Below are 12,307 nucleotides of genomic sequence, written 5' to 3' on the forward strand. Positions count from 1 at the left end.
GCAGCTGTAAAACTGACTTGTTTTGCCTCAGATCTGACAACCCTCCAGGACCTATGGTTCATTCCCATGGCCCAAACACCCCAGGGCATCCTTGTGACCACTAACCCAGCGTCCTTTCTCTCCACCTGGGACAGCCAGTCCTGGATAGTGTGGGGGGGGTGGGGTATGGGAGCCGAGATGAAGGCAGTTTTGTGGGGTGAGGGCCCAGGGCCTCTAGGTGAAGCTTGGAACCCCTCCCCTCAAAACCTCCTCCCTCATGCCTCTAAGGCACGTTCACTGCAAGGGCTCGACAGGCAATACTAAGGACACATGCAGACCTAGGCTGGGATGAGGTGGATGTAAGAATCCTAGACTATGCAAATTAGAGGGGCAAATTAGCCCTTCATAGTTCAGCCTCCCGTGGGTTAAAGATGGGAAGTGAGGCCCAGAGTGGCAGCCAGTCTCACAAGGTCCGAGATTCCTGGTTGGCCCATCAGATAGTGACGGGTGACGGTGAAATTGCTGAAGGTACTGGAAGAGGGCCACACTCAGGGTGTGCAGGGTAGCTCCAAAGGCAGAGAAGACAGGACTGCACACACGTATACACACACACACAAGCACACGGCACCCCCGTGACACATCACCTCAGCTCCACCCACCCCCCCGTAGCCCCCCTTCAGCCCAGGATGGTGTATACCTCCTTCCCATCTACATACAAAGAGTGCTTTCCCTTCTCTCTTCCTTCTACTTCCTTGATCCCTAAGATGCCTCAGGGGCCAGGCCTCAAGGTGATGGGAGTTGGGGGAAGCCCAAGTTTGACTCAGACTCTTTCTGGTGGGTTCCGTCATCCTCCTTGTCCTCTGTCCAACTGTTTTCAGAGATCAAATTCCATGGCCCTTTGTGAAAGTGAAGTTGCTCAGTCGTGTCCGACTCTTCGCGACCCCGTGGACTGTAGCCCACCAGGCTCCTCCGTCCATGGGATTCTCCAGGCAAGAATACTGGAGTGGGTTGCCATTTCCTTCTCCAGGGGATCTTCCCGACCCAGGGATCGAACCCAGACGCTTTTTAACCTCTGAACCACCCACATTGAGGGTGTGGACCCAGATCTGATTGATTGCTTCTCCTGGGTTGTCTGCGCCAGGAGTTTTCACCCTGGACTGTTTCACTTTGACTCCTCCCTGCTGGCAACATCCTGACGACAGAGGTGTTATCGATCCATCTTACAGAGGAAGAAACATGTCCCCTCAGAGAGGAGACGTGAGGGTGAGCCTTGGCAAGTTACCTTACTCCCCGATGTCCTGGAATGGTCCATCTGGCTGCCCCATTCCCCAGCATTCTAGAAAGAAGAGTTTAAACGACCCTCCCTGGGAGCTGACGGCTCCGGGAGCTGACAGCTCCAGGAGCTGCCCAGAGAACCAGAGTCGAGACAAGCAGGCAGTGCTAACTCGTGGCTGCAGGCTCTCAGTTTTGGATCTTACTCCATCCCTACCCCCACATCATCTCAGTCCTACAAAATCTTCCCTTAAAGGCATTTGCTTGCAAGTGTCTTTGTCTTCTGTCTGAGCATCAGAAGCCGTCATAGTCAAAGGGCCCAAAGGAGGGGGCTGCAGGCACCTTTTGCTTCTCATCCTCGGAAAGGCCTCTTTTGGACTCCCCCCTCCCTCCATACCTAGGAGCTCAGCACCCCATCCCTCCCAGTCCTGGGGTCCCTCTCTCTGCTGACCTGTCACCTACTTCATCTCGTCCCTGCTGGTCTGCTGGTTTCATTGGGTTGGAGGAGTAGGTGCAGAAGGCGAACCATCCCATTCGAGCTGTTTTATTTTCCTTTATGTGACACAGTCTACCTCAGCCAGTCTCTCTTCCTTGCCAGAAGTGGACACCCTGGGTCCTTGCCTCCCGCTCCCCATTCCCTGTCCTCCACCCTAGCCTGACTCAGTCCTTCCCAGAAGCTCTAGAGGGTGCTTGCAGTGAGAACCACAGCCCAGAGGGGACTTTAGGGTCCCCTAAGCCACCTATCCTCCACATCTACTAGAAAGGAAACGGAAGCCTGGAGAGCACCAGGGACTTGCCCAAGACCACACAGGAAGTCCATGGTGGAGTTAGTTTTTTCCTGGGGATGAGAGGTAGTCGTTGTTCAGTTGCCACATCATGTCCGACTCTTTGCGACCCCATGGACCGCAGCACCCCAGGCTTCCCTGTCCTTCACTGTCTCCCAGAGTTTGCTAAAATTCATGTCCATTGAGTCGGTGATGCTATCCAACCAAGTTGGGTCTATCTTAATTTTGTCAGGGATAGAAGAGAACAGGATGCTCTAGGTATCGAATATGCTGGGCCCTGCCTTGCCCTCAGTATCTCAACCCCTAGGAGACCATGTCCCCCTTCCCAGGGCAGACTTCTAGCTCCCAGGTGTTTGGAACTGATGCCCCAGGCTGCTGACTGTGCTCCCCAAACCTCTCCAGGCAGCACACCCCCTCATCACACCCCCACGCACTGATGTACCATGTGCCTTGTGACTATCACCCCGGTTGGACAGTACAGAGACCTCCATCCCTCCACTGCAGGGGGCTCCCCAACAAGGAAGTCTTTCTTGGTCTTCTCCTTTCATCTGTCTCATCCTCCTGTCTCCCCCAAATCTCCTTTACCTCCAGCTAGCTCCCTGCTATACCTGTGTCCTGCAGAGACATGTCACCCATGAGAGTTAATGAAAGCAGAGGGCAGGGAGAGCAAGCCCTGGTCCAGGTCTCAGGATCAGGGCCAGCAGGACTAGGAGTGTCCAGGGAAGGTCTTGCCTGGCAGCCCCAGTGCCCTCCTAAGGGCTAAAGTCCCACAAGTCCCTCCCTTGGAGATCACCCGGACTGAGAATTCATAGAAACCTCAGGCAGTGGGGAGAAGATTTCTGGGGCAGGAGTGCATGGGATGCAAATTCAAATCCCTCCCATTAATGAAAAGAAGAGATGTAGAGGCGATGGACAGTAAAGCATGCCTAGGACTCTGGGAAACCAAAGAGTGTAGGCCCTGCCTATAGCAACTAAAATTCAGAATTTTGAAAAATCCAGTCCTGGCCAATCGAAACACTTTTATATGACCCATGGGCCAGCAGTTTGAAACCTGGTTCAAAATGTTGATATGGTTCTGGGAAGCCCTGAAGAGTTTGGTAACTCCTTTGAGACTTTTCTAGTCCAACCCTAAACCCCCATGGCTTAGCCACGTGAGAGCAGGCCCTGTGCCCTCTCAGCTGAAAAGGCCAGGGAAGTCTGGGCATCTGTGAGGTCCCTGGTTTGGGAACTATCCACCAATAAGGGCTACAGGCCCCTCCACAGCCTGAGAGGGGCAGTGTAAAACCCAGGATCTTCTCCAGTTTGAGACCCCCAGTTAGGAAGAAAGTGCTCTGGGTTGAGAGAGAGTTCGGGTATAGGCAGAGAGGACTGAAGGCCAGGAGCCAACTGCCCCCATCCTGGGCTGGGCCATGCCACTCTTTGACAGGCACCCTGAGGATGGCCCCCTCCCAGATAAGGCCTGCAGGCGGAGGAGCTATCCGTTTCTGTACTTCTGTGCTTCGTGATGTGTCAATGAAAGATTACAATGAGTGCCAAGCCACATGGGCAGCCGTGGAGATGGGGCTGGTGATGCCACTTCCCAGCCAGAGGGGCTTCTGAGACCCTGGGGCTGGGCTGATGTGCCCTTCTGGTTGGGGAGGGGCTAGGACATTCCCAGTTCTTAGTTGCTACAGGTAGAGGTGGGGAGGAAGACAGGAAGTTGTGGAAGTGGGAAAGGAAGTCCTGATCTAGGGATGGCCTGGTTCCTGGAAGTAGAAACCTTCCCCCCGCCACCCCCCACCCCGCTCCCCCACAACAGGGAGCGCAGAGGAGAGGGGCAGAGTCCTGCTGTGCCCTGCCTCCTTTACCCTTCCCTTCTCCCAGCAAGAAGCGGGCTGCCTTCTTCCCAGCAATCCTGGCCTTTATTCTATGCACAATCATTGTAAGGGCACCCCCAGGCCAGGCTGAAGGGATGGGGGCCCTGGAGCACCTGCAATAATTCCAGAGTGGTGGGTAGCTTGAGACAAAGTGAGTGAGAATGGCACCAGGTAGAAAAAGGATGTTCTTCCATCTCCCTTTTCCCCCAATCCCAGAATCCAAAACAGACCTGTCTCCACTGGGCTAAATAATCAAACTTGGAGGGACCCTATCTGAACAGCCCCCCAAATCCACTGTTTTTTTTTTAAACCAGTCATAAACTAGCTGGAAGGGACTCGAATGATTCCCAGAGCCCTCTTTATTATTTTCACCCCTTAGGATCCTACAGTTCGAGAGATCCACCCCGCCCCCCCTAAACGAGCCTCACTTCTTGAAGAATAATTTTCCCACATTAAATGAACTCAAGCTGAGCTTCTGAATGCAGATAAATGCTTCCACAGCCTTGAGTTAGCTTTTAGGGCTTAAAGGTGGGAGGAATAGCTGCCTTCTGTTGGCATGTTTAATATACAATATTCAAGAGCATTTGTGGGCCCTCATTTCTGCCTCTGGGACCCCAAGTTAGGAATTAGTGGCTTGTTCATCCAGCATCTGTTTTACCAAAGGAGAAGGCCCAGAAGACACGGCCAGAGGAAAGGTCAGTGAGTTTATAGCAGGGTAGGACCAGAACCCAGGTTCTCTGAGGTCCCATCCAAACACCCCAGCCCTGATGCCTCCCCTCCCATTTCTTTGCCAACTCCAGGAACCACTAGCCATGCCTGAGGGGCTGAGTTCCCTCCTTCAGCACAATTCCGGGCGATTCTCCCCTCCAAGTTCTTTCTGCCCCTCCTAATCGGCCCCCAACCCTTTTACCCACTTGTGCTTCCCATTCCAGTCCCACCTCCTGGTATTTACTACATCTGTGCCATCCTCAGTCCTGGACCCCACTCACCCTTCTGCCCTTCCCCCAGGAGGGGGAGGGGACCCCAAGCTGGGACTTCTGTACTGAAACTCTTTTGTACACCACAAACTTTTTGTATATTTTTAATTTTGCTGCGACATGAGATATTAAAAGTCATTTCAGTACGTGCTGTTTGTGTCCTATTGTTTTGGCTATTCTGGGCCAGAGAAAGGAGATGAGGAAGGAGGGTGCGGGGAGGAAAGATACCCTCTGCCACATCCCCTGTGGCTCTTGGGGCTGTTAAGAGACAGAGGCACTTGGTGGCAGTCCACAAAGCTCCCTGTTGATTTGACAAAGCCTCAATCACTCAACCAGAATGGTTCAGTTCAGTTCAGTTGCTCAGTCGAGTCTAACTCTTTGTGACCCCATGGGCCGCAGGACACCAGGCCTCCCTGTCCATCGCCAACTCCCGGAGTTTACTCAAACTCATGTCCATTGAGTTGGTGATGACACCCAACCATCTCATCCTCTGTCATCCCATTCTCCTCCTACCTTCAATCTTTCCCAACATCAGGGTCTTTTCAAATGAGTCGGTTCTTTGCATCAGGTGGCCAAAGTATTGCGGTTTCAGCTTCAGCATCAGTCCTTCCAATGAATATTCAGGACTGATTTCCTTTAGGATGGACTGGTTGGATCTCCTTGCAGTCCAAGGGACTCTCAAGAGTCTTCTCCAACACCGCAGTTCAAAAGCATCAATTCTTTGGCACTCAGCTTTCTTTATAGTCCAACTCTCACATCCATACATCCAGAATGGTGGGTGGTACCAAACTCCCCATTTTACAGATAAGGGGAAAAAGAGACTGGGGACAGACTTGCTAGAGGCAACAGGATGAGTCCATGGACAAAGTCAGGACCTAGACCGAAGTTCCTGATGCCACTAAAATAAATGTTTATTGTGTACCTACTATGTTCCAGGTACTCTTCTAGACACAATGAATAAGAAAGATATAAAACAGTCATGATCGCTCCCCTCATGGAGCTTACATTCTAGAAGGTATTGCCCTTAAATGATCTGCTTACCTCCAGTGTTTCCACCCTCTAATCCAGTGGTTCTCAAACCTTAAAATGCTTGGGGTAGAGGGGGATTATTTAAAATGCAGATTTCTGGACTTCTTTGGTGCTCCAGGACACAGGTTTGATCCCTGGTCCCAAAAGATCCCACATGCTGCGGGGCAGCTAATCCGGTGCACCACAACTACTGAATCCAAGCTCTAGAGCCGGTGCTCCACAAGAGAAGCCACCTCAGCGAGAAGCCCACAGACCGCTTCCAGAGAAAGCCCAGGCACAGCAATGACGACTCAGTGCAGCCAAAAATAAATAAATAAAAAGGAATATGGGGGAAAGTTTGCAATTAAAATTATTATAAAAAATAAATAAAACGCAGAGTTCCATCTCCATGATTGGAGGGTGGATACAGCATGCCTGGGAATATGAATTTTAAAGGCTCTCCAGCAGATCTGGTGCAAGGGGGTCTGAGAACCTCTCTTTGAGGACACTGCTTTAATGCCTTCTCCCTCCAATCTGATTATGACATTTCCTGACTTTTTAATCTCCTGTGGCTCCCCAGGGCCTTCAGGATAAAGATTGCCAACTTTGAAAAAATGTACAAGGCAAAAACTGTGAGTCAAGTTTATTCAGCATCTTTTTGAGGACTATAGCCCAGGAGACAGCCCCTTAGCTAGCTCTGAGAAACTGTCCGAAGAAGTGGGGTTGGGGGTTAGTTTGGCATTGGGAGGATATGTGGAACCAAGTACACAACTCTGTAGAATGTTGCCGCTAGACTTAAGGAACAGATATCTTAGTTAATGGTCTTAGTGCTTTTCTAAGTATGAGAAGACGCAAGAATCCAAATTCATAAAAATTTCGCCTGAAAATATCTAACTATCTTAAAGTCTGTTTTGCCAGTTTTCCCAGAGCATAGAGTACCTCATTCCTAACCTCATTTCAGGGTGTATTAAAGGTCAGTGACTGCACTGGCTAATGACTCAATTTTTGTACTGCCAGATAGCTGGTGACTTTCTTTAGGTAAGATCAAACCCCTTGCCTGATGCTGACTTTTCATAACTAGACCCAAAATATCTCTTGATCCTTGTCTCCAACATTATTATACCTGGCCCTCATAGCTTCACAGTCTTATAGCTTCTCCAAACCTCCACCTTCCTGTTTCTATGAGCCTCTCTTGGGTGCCACCCAACGGCTTTTCTCACCATGGTCTCAGGTACAGCCCCATTTCCTAGTAGCCCACAGCCCAAGTGCTCAGGGCGTAGAGCCTCTCCCTGGCCTCAGGATGCAAGTCACGATTGAATTGGCCTAAGACAGAAATCTCAAAGTGTGGACCCCAGACCAGCATCACCAGGAAATTTGTTAGGAATGCTGATCCTCAGAGCCCACCCCAGACCTGCTGAATCAGCCAGTGTGGGGATGAGGAGCAGCATTTTTTTTATAAGCCTTCCAGGTGATTCTGATGCACACCCAAGTTTGAGAACCACTGGTCCAAGATAATTCCCCTGATTGAGGATTGATGGGGGCAGGGGCATGTGACCAATTCAGTGAGGCAGAGTCTGCTGTATGTCCTCAGTATCCACACACCCTTTTCTCTATAAAGGGCTTTTTAGCTGAGCACATGGCCACTGTAGAGCAGAGGACTGTATTTCCCAGCCTCCTTTGCAATTAGTTGTTGCCATGGAAACAAGTTCCAGCCAATGGGTTATGAGCAGTAGAACTGTGCTACTTCCAGGTCATCCCCCTAGAGGGAGGAGCTGTGCTCTCCTCTAGCTCAGTTTACCCTTCCTACTGGCAGCTTAAAGTTGAGAGCAAAATCCTAGAATGGTGGAGCAGTGAGACAGGAAGCCCCTGGGTCCTGGACACATGGATCTGCCATACCTGCCCTAGACTGCTTATGTGATGGAAGGGATCAACTTCTATCATCTTTAAGCCACTGTTTGGGGGTCTTCATGACAGCAGAAATATATCCTGGCTAATACATCTGACCCCTGGACTTCTAAGGGGAGTCTTTTGAAGAATCTCTGGGAAAGGTTTCCTTCTCAACAGAAAGAAGGCCTCCTCAATCGTTGATAGCATCAAAACCAGAATAATGATGAAGAGTATGATGTCTGTATTGCTACCCTCTCTCCAGCTGTGCTAGTTTGCTAGGATTCCTGTAACAAGACACGATAAACTGGGCAATTTAATAGAAACTTATTTTTTCACAGTTCTGGAGACTAGAAGTCCAACATCAAGCTGTCAGCAGGACTGATTTCTTCTGAAGCTCTCCCCTTGGCTTGCAGATGGCAGCATTCTCACCGCGTCCTCACGGGGCCTTTCCTCTGTGTATATGCGCCCCTGGTATCTGTGTCTTCAAATTTCCTCTTCTTATAAGGACACCAGTCAGATTAGATTAGAACCCACACTGTGGCCTCATTTCAACTTAATCACCTCTTTAAAAGCCTTATCTCCCCAAACAGCCACCCTTGGGGTACCGGGTGTTACAGCTTCAACATACAAATGTGGGAGGGACAGAATTCAGCCTGTAACACCAACAAAGCAGAAGATGTAAGAAACTTGATGCCATTCTTTTTTTTTTCTTTTTTCGCATGAGGAAATCTTTTAATTATATAAAGTAATACAAACACTAAACCGAAGAAGGGATTTAAAAAACCCATTTAGAAATAATGTGTACTGCCTTTTCAAAGTGAGCTCCGAGGCTGTGTACGTTCCTGGTAGAATTTCTCTCTCACTGGTTTGGTGTTAATGGTATTTTACTTTTTCCTCTCTTAAACCTAATCTTTTCTTTTTAAAAAAATTGTTTTTTTAAATTTTGTATTGGGGTATAGCTGATTAACAAACAATGTTGTGATAGTTTCAGGTGAAGAGTGAAGGGACTCAGCCATAAGTATATTTATACCCAGATCAGATCAGATCAGATCAGTCATTCAGTCGTGTCTGACTCTTTGCGACCCCATGAATCGCAGCACGCCAGGCCTCCCTGTCCATCACCAACTCCCAGAGTTCACCCAGACTCACGTCCATCGAGTCAGTGATGCCATCCAGCCATCTCATCCTCTGTCGTCCCCTTCTCCTCCTGCCCCCAATCCCTCCCAGCATCAGAGTCTTTTCCAATGAGTCAACTCTTCGCATGAGGTGGCCAAAGTACTGGAGTTTCAGCTTTATCATCATTCCTTCCAAAGAAATCCCAGGGCTGATCTCCTTCAGAATGGACTGGTTGGATCTCCTTGCAGTCCAAGGGACTCTCAAGAGTCTTCTCCAACACCACAGTTCAACTCCCCTAAACTCCCCTCCCACTTGAAATCATTCTTGAGCTGCTCAATTAACCAGCCCTGAAATCACTTACCATTGGGCTTTGTCTTGGGAGATGATAAATGTTCTTTATGTATAAGCCACCTTTGATCGGATAGTCTATTCTTAGCAGCTCAAAGCATCACATCTCAGGCACTGTTTGTTCACACCATTCCTTCTGCCTGGAGTGACCTTCCTGTACACACGCCCTTCAAATCCTGCTTCCCTTCAAACCCCGTTTGCCACAGGCTTGGTGAATGGCTCTCGATTCTGCTTTCCCCAAACAAGCTGCTTGCCTTGAGTCAGAGGTCTTTGCCTGTCTGTCTTTCTTTCTCACTAGATCAAGGGTCAGCATATGCACTGGCTGCCACATCCTCCACCCACCCACTCACCATCCCTTGGCAATCCCCTTTCCACTGGGAGATTTGGTTTTTATAATCAGCACTCCAGGGCAGCCCCTGCCAGTCAATTGGAGGTGCCTCAAAAAAGATGAATTCTATTTGCCAAGACTGTCAAGTCTTCAGGGCACAGACTTTGTTTTACTCACCTCTTCTTTGATTCACAAGCAGCTTTATTATTAAGTGTTACCATTGTATGCTTCTGATCCCATTAAATTCCTGCAGCAGCCTCCTGAGGCAAATATCATTATTCTGCTTTTGATGCATGAGATTCTGGGACTCCAAGAGAGAAACTATCTGTTCAAGGTCATACACATTTGAACCTAGATCCACCTGTCTTTGGGCTTCCCTGGTGGCTCAGATGGTAAAGAATCTACCTGCCAATGTAGGAGAACATCTAGGAGATAGGGGTTCCATCCCTGGGTTGGGAAGATCCCCTGGAGAAGGGAATGGCTACCCACTCCAGTATTATTGCCTGGAGAATTCCATGGACAGAAGAGCCTCATGGGCTACAGTCCATGGGGTCACAAAGAGTTAGATACAACTGAGCAACTAACACACTTTCCACTGACTTGTACTAAGCACCTGATCTGTTCATGGTCCTGGGCTGGGACTGCAGAGAACACAGAGATGGTTTGCTGTTTTGGGTGGCATTCAGAACACTGGTCATGTTCGAGCTCCATAGAAGTTCACGGATGTTTGGAGTTAATCCAGGAATAAGAGACGTCCCTGTTTTACACAGAGGGAATGTGAGGCTCAGAGAGAAGAAAAGCCTTGCAAAAGCCATCATGGAGGTGCCAGAGCAAGAGACCACATCTCATTCCCAGCTGCCATCTGAGGGTGGGAATTTGGGACCAGCTCAGGGGTTAACTGGGAGGGTGATGTCCAGGGCGGTCAGGGATTGGCTAGTACATCCTGGCCTCTTCCTGTTAGCCCGCAGGCAGAGGCTTTCACTTCCTGCTGTAGGGACAAGATGGGCAGGATGTCAGGGAGCAGGGAGGGTGGCTGTGTGAGCTATCACTGAGCAGTCTGGACCATTTCCCCACCTCCGAAAGAGGGAGGAAGAGACAGAGAGAAGGCTGGTGTCTGAGAGTCTTCTGCAGCTCTCACACCCAGAGGCAGTAGGGAGCTATGAGCTTTGCTCCCACGGGAACTGGCCTGGCATACTGGGGTATTTAAAAAAAACTTCCCAAACAATCCTATGCATGGGCCCCTGCACTTCACAGTTTCCAACTGCCTTCTCATCCACGGCCTGATATCTCTCCTGTCATACCTCTGACTGCAGGACAGAGTTTGGGGGCTTATTGTTTCCAGTGGAAAGATGAGGAAGCTGAGACCCAGAGAGGTTGCAATAAGCAGCCTGCTTGCATCATATAGCAAATCAGTTCCAGGACTTAGTTCTCCAGAACCGAGTGGTCGGGGCAAGGTGAGGAGGGATCACTCAGAACCTTTCCCATTGCCACGCAGAGGGCATAGGCCCAAGAGGTAAGTAACCAGGCTTCAGATCAGAGCCAGACCAGGCAGAAACTCCAGGCCCTTGTCTCATTTACTGTGTGCCCTCCTTGGGTTCACCTCTGCACTTGAGTCTGTTTTAAAAATCTGGGTAGCACATATAGGGCTTCCTTGGTGGCTCAGATGGTAAAGAATCCACCTGAAATGTGGGAGACCTGGGTTCGATCCCTGGGTTGAAAAGATCCCCTGGAGAAGGGAATGGTGACCCACTCCAGTATTCTTGCCTGGAAAATTATATGGACAGAGAAACCTGGCAGGCTACAGTCTATGGGGTCACAAGGACTTGGACATGACTGAGCGACTAATATACACACAAACACAACACATATAATAATGGCACAGCAGTATTGTGAAGAATAAGTGAGATGAAATACATAAAGGGCTCAGTCCAGAACCACAAAGTGAGCCCCGCTTCCCTAGTAGTATTCTCTCAAGAGACAGTAAAACAGCCCAGAACACGCAGATACACAGATAGGTGAAGAGTTAATGTTTATTGAGTACTTCACGTGTTCCAGGAGTTTTTCTAAGTGAGTTTAATTCTTACAAGTTCACTCTGAGGGCCAGGCTGATATTGTACCCATTTTACAAATGGGGAAATGGAGGCACAAGAGGTTACAGACCCAAGGTCATAAACCTACTAAGTGGCAAAGCCAGGATTCAAACTCAAGCGGCCTATCTTTGAAGCCCATGCATACTGCCTCCCTTAAAATTGGTAATGATTAATTCTTAAAATCATAACTTGCTTTCACACAATATTCCATAGTTTATGAAGCATTTGTCTACCCACTCTTTCATTTTTTTCTCACCACAGCAGCCTAGAGAGGAAGGCAATGTTTACCCCTAATTTATAAAATGGAGGGGGAAACAGGCTGTGAAAAGGGGAAACTCACCTGCCTTGCCAAGGTCACACAGCAAGGTTAGTGGCAGAAGTGGGTGGATCTGGGATTTTCTGCCTCTAAATTCAGAGGACACTTCCCAGCCTTAGTCAGTTCCCAAGCCCCCTCAGCAGCAAGCCTGCGGGCTGGAGATCTTGAGGTTTTCTCCCTGGTCTGTTGCTCTGACTGGGCTTCCACTGTTCAGCTGGAGGGTTCCAAGGCTGCATCCTTCATCCACCCTCACCCGGCCGCTCACTATCAGATGGGAGGGGCAGGAACTCCAGGGCTGGTGGAGTTTCCGACCAGGAAGGAAAAAGAACAAAGAAACTGTGTGGG

Source organism: Bos taurus, chromosome 13, assembly GCF_002263795.3.
Source record: "Bos taurus isolate L1 Dominette 01449 registration number 42190680 breed Hereford chromosome 13, ARS-UCD2.0, whole genome shotgun sequence".
Lineage (NCBI taxonomy): Eukaryota > Metazoa > Chordata > Mammalia > Artiodactyla > Bovidae > Bos > Bos taurus.